Source organism: Triticum aestivum, chromosome 5A (assembly GCF_018294505.1).
Source record: "Triticum aestivum cultivar Chinese Spring chromosome 5A, IWGSC CS RefSeq v2.1, whole genome shotgun sequence".
Lineage (NCBI taxonomy): Eukaryota > Viridiplantae > Streptophyta > Magnoliopsida > Poales > Poaceae > Triticum > Triticum aestivum.
The window spans coordinates 540,972,844-540,977,950 of record NC_057806.1 but is presented as its reverse complement, the minus strand read 5'-3'; the positions used below and the strand labels follow the sequence as shown (position 1 = coordinate 540,977,950).

At 47.3% G+C, this 5,107-nt stretch overlaps 1 pseudogene; it reads left to right on the top strand.

Annotated features, from left to right (window-relative positions):
* Positions 1–696: 696 nt before the first annotated feature.
* Positions 697–4,140, top strand: LOC123107564 (SKP1-like protein 20; annotated as a pseudogene).
* Positions 4,141–5,107: the final 967 nt, after the last annotated feature.

The window sequence follows — 5,107 nt, the reverse complement described above, 5'->3', positions numbered from 1 at the left end:
AAAGAGCTTGCAACCATGGCCTTGGAATGGTACACGCAGCCACACGAGTTCCAGCGACGAGGCCGTCGGTTGCAACATTTGTGGACTGGTAGGGGAAAAGATCGTTGGCTGTGCCCATGGGGGGAGGGGCGGAGGAGGAGGTGGCCATGGCGGCGAGCATCAGGGAAGAGGATGAGAGAGTGCGGCCATGTCGGTGAGCATCGGGGGAGAGGAGGAGGAGCGCGCTTGGGGGAGAGGAGTCCGACCAGAGGGAAAAAGAAGATAAGTAGGGGAGAAGGGATGTGTGTGAGCCCACAAGGACGTGTGGCGCCCTGGCATTGGTGAGTGTAGCATGGCGCCCTGGCATTGCTGGGTGTAGCGTGGTGCTACGCGACCAGGCGAAGCTTTGGCGTTTCCCTAAATGATATGGTAATAATTTTAGACCAAAGGGAAAAAGAAGATAAGCAGGGGAGAAGGGATGTGCGTGGGGCGCAAGGACGCGTGGCTCTTTGGCATTGGTGGGTGTGGCGTGGCGCCTTAGTATTGGTGGGTGTGGCGTGGCGCATGGGAGAGAGCTAGGCGACTGGACGAAGCTTCGACGTTTCCCTAAATGATAATGGTAATAATTTTAGACCCTTTCCATTCCACACAAAAATCCACATTTCTCCTTCGTGGTCCGAAAAATGAAAGCGCCTCCCCTTCCCACCAAGCCCCCAAACTCCCACTTCGCCTTCTCTCCTACGGTTTCTCGCCTCGCACCACCCAGCCACCCCAGTCTCCCCAGCGACCGGATCAATGGCGGACGCGGCAGCGGCGACACCGGAGAAGGCTCACGTTGAGGAGCTCCGATTGCGTGGAGTTTGTGGTGGAGGAGACGGTGGCGATGGAGTTGCAGACCATCAAGCACATGGTCGAGGACTACTGCATTGACAACATCACCCCCTCCCCAACGTCAAAGCCAAGATCCTCGCCATGGTCATCAAGTACTGCAAGCAGCACGTCCAGAAGCGCGGAGCCGAAGCCACAAACTCCATCGCCAAGGCCTCCGAGTAGGACCTCAAGACCTTTGACAAGGAGTTCGTCGACGTCAAACATCACATCCTCTTCGACCTCATCTTGGTGATATTTCCATCCAACCCTCCCCGTGGTGCTCCTTCTAGTTAGTACTACTTGTCGAGGGCTCTTGTTCCTGCTCTTTAGATGCGGTTTTGTTGTGATTTTGAACGGTTGGTACCAAAGATTTGTTCTTCACGTGCTCGTGATTTTGGGTTTTAGGGTTTCATGGCATTGTTGGGTTGGGAACTGGGCAGTACTATATACTCTCGCAGGTACTCTGATATGTATTGTAGGTTCATTGCAGGTATTTTGCAAAATATTGGAATGGTTCATTAATTTTTAAAATAAATAAAATGGGGATGTTGTCGACCTATATGTTTTTTTATGTTTTCTTTATGGGTTATTTGCCATCGTATTTACATGGTTGTGTGATCCTAGGTGTTTGTAATCTCAATGGGATGAAACAACTATTATATGTTATTTGATGATAGGGTCATTTACATTTGTGCCCCTAACTCGAACCCACTACTCATATTTGCCCCTAACTTCGAAGCATGCTCAAATTTGCCCCTCTTCCATTAGTTGCACTTACAAAAATGTCCTTATGTGCCGTTTCCGTCCAGTCAAAGGGCTTTGACCGTTTTCCTGACGTTGGCTGGACATTTTTGCCCCTCTCTGCACATGCAACTTACATGTGGGAACAATGTAAAAAAATCTCTCTTATCCCCTTTCTCTGACTTACACATGGACCGCAAACAAAATTAGTACAAAATAAAAAAACACTCTCCTCTCATAATCGCCCCCTCTCTCTCAACTTGACATGTGGGCCATGGGACCCAGGGTCAACTGGTCCACGCATTCGCAGCCGTGAGCGGCTGCGCTTGCCGGCGACTCGCCGGAGGGGGCCGTACAACCGCGGGAGGAGGTCGCGAGGCACACGATCTGTGCGATGCGCTAAGCACGCTAAGCGCGGCAGGAGTAAATGGGCGCGCACATGGCCGACCAGTCGAGGTCCGTCATGGCGGTCGGCTTCGGGCAGGTGGCTCCGGCCACAGAATCGAGCGGGAGAAGACCGTAGTAGGTGCGTGACCCTTCGGCGACGATGACACAGAGGTCGGGTAGCTCAATGGTGGCCCGGCGCGGCCGGATTTAGGAGGGGAAGAGCGACGGTCGTGGCGGAGTTCGTGGTCCCGCGCGTCGTCAACGGGCGGCCCCAGGCTCGATTGACTGCGTAGGGTGGAGGATAGGCGACCGAAGGAGCTCATGGACATGCTCATCCTGCTCGATCTGGACTCGCGCCGCGGTGGCTAGTGACGACAACGTTGACAGAAGCTCTCAGGCGCTCTCAGCCAATAGCTTCGACATTAGCAATGATGATAGTTGTGGGCGGTGGCTCCAACCCCTTCGCCAAACCAGTCCGAGCATGCCTCTCTGGTCCTCACGAGCAGGCGCGCTGCCCTCGCCGGCGCCGGCCATCGGCCGAGCCGCACCATGGCCATGTGTGGACCAGCGTTGACCCTGGCATGTGGGCCTCTTGTGGCCCACATGTCAGGCAGAGAGAGGGAGAGAGTTTTTTTATTTATTCTTTTATGTTGGCTGGGGGCCAGTTGTAAGTGAGTCAGGGGGTGAGAGAGTTTTCTTGTTTTCCGGAGCCGGTCCCACGTGTAAGTGGCATGGGCATATAGGGGCAAAAACGTCCAGCAAATGTTAAGAAAACAGTCAAAGACCTTTGACTGGAAGGAAACGACACGGAAGGGCAATTCTGTAAGTGCAACTGACGGCGGAGGGGCAAATTTGAGCATGCTTGGAAATTAGGGGCAAACCTGAGTAGTGGGTTCGAATGAGGGGCACACATGTAAATATCCCTTGATGATATTGGTGAAAGTGCATTGCCTTACTTGCTAATATGTTTACTGAGTTAACTTGCATTGCTCCTTTCTGTATATTATATTTACTTGAGAAGAGTTACTTTGATAACATTTGACTATTTGCATTTTGTCCTTTGTTGGAAATTTAAACTATCTGACTTGCATTTCATTATTAGATTGTTGGATTATCTATAGAAATGGTCAGCAATACTGTAAGATATCAACATGGTTTGATTGTTTCTTTGTGATGGTCTTTCGGAGTGCTTTGACGTCATTACCATTCTATGCTTGTTGCATGACCAATCAAGAATGCTATTCTAGGATGCATCTGTGTTCTACTATTCGATATCTTTATCCCATCAGATTGTAAGGCATGTGATCTTTCTTTGTTGCTTTGTGGTGTCTTTAGTCCGGATAATATTCTGCACACATGAGGATGATCTTTTGGTGTTTAGCTTTGTAGTATATGTCTCATTGTTTAATAATATATTCTTTTGCACGTGATATAATATGCATTTCTTTACTGCTCCTAGTTGGTAGGTTTGTTGCTGTAAATAGCTGTTTTGGGTTATCCTGTTGCTTGAGTAATTCATCTGCACTACATTGGAATCCATCTATGTGCAAAGCTTGTATAGTATTGTTTCAGTGTCATGTAAGACAACTCACCTTCAGACTGTACTATACGTATTGATATTGTCTTGGTTAAGTATGGAATTTTGCTCCCTCATCATGCTATATTGCTACTGTTTTGCTTAATATGAACTTCTGCTCGCTCATCATTTGCATTTTTACTACTATTTTGTTGAATTACGAAGTTCTGCTCCTTCACTATGTGAGTGATGCAATTATATCTTGTTTATGTTGCTCCTGTTTCTTATTTGTTTCATCTCTTTTGTGTAAGTATGATACCCGACCATCATGCTTGTTGAATTACAAAGTTATGCTCCTTCACTATGTGAGTGATGCAATTATATCTTGTTTATGTTGCTCCTATTTCTTATCTGTTTCGTCTCTTTTATGTAAGTATGATACCTGACCATCATGCTTGTATTTTCCTTGACAGGTTGCAAACTACCTGGACATCAAGGGGTTGTTTGATCTGACCTGCCAGAAGGTCACTGACATTATAAAGGGGATGACTCCAAAGGAGACCCGCAAGACCTTCAACATAAAGAATGACTTCACCAAAGAGGAAGGGGATGAACACCGGAGGAAGAATCAGTGGGCCTTAGAATGAAGGTCGAGGGGGAACAACTAAAGAAACAACTATCTCGTAATGCGAATGACTGACAATGATAGAAACCCAACTTTGTTAATGCTTGGGAGCAGCCATTAACCATTTGTGATTCGAAACTATGCTAGTAGCACTGTTCAAGATATCTTCCGATATTCTGATAAATTGGCCGATTTATCGCTTACCTTTGTCCGACCGATAAGATTTATCGGCCGATAAATCAGCCGATATGGCGATAAATCGGCCGATATGCCGATAAACTGGCCGATTTACCCCTTATCATGGGTCAACCGATAAGTTCCCCATAAGCGATATCCCCAACATTGGCTAGTAGTAAACCGTAAGTACATTGGTCTTGTTCCGGTCGATCTGGGAGGTTTACCATTTGGCGGACTCCGTTATGTTTATGTTGGTGGTATTTTCCTACACTCTCAACTTGGTTATGACTTTGGTCCTGGTTGTTGGTTATTCTGCAACTAATGATAGTCCTAATCTATCATTTTGCATGCCTATGATGTGTTGAGATTCTTCCTCTGCATGTGCCTCGAGTTTGACTAGTGAAGACGTTAACCGTTTGTGATTTGAAACTATGCTAGTAGTAAACCGTAAGTACATTGGTCTGGTTCTGGTTGATCTGGGAGGTTTACCATCTGGCGGACTCCGTTATCTTTATGTTGGTGGTATTTTCCTACACCCTTGAACTTGGTTATGAGTTTGGTACTGGTTCTTAGTTATTCTGCAACTACTGCCAGGTCTAATCTATCGTTTTGCATGCCTATGATGCATTGAGATTCTTCCTCTACATGTGCTTCGAGTTTGATTTGTGAATTCTTGTTGTTATGAAGTTTTGGAGCTCCAGGTGAGCTATCACCATAGGTTCATGTTCAACCCTGGCATCCCAGGAGCTACCTCTGCATGTGCTCACAAGCTTTCCTTCTGCCTTGTTCGGTGGTGTGCAGTGCAATTTGCA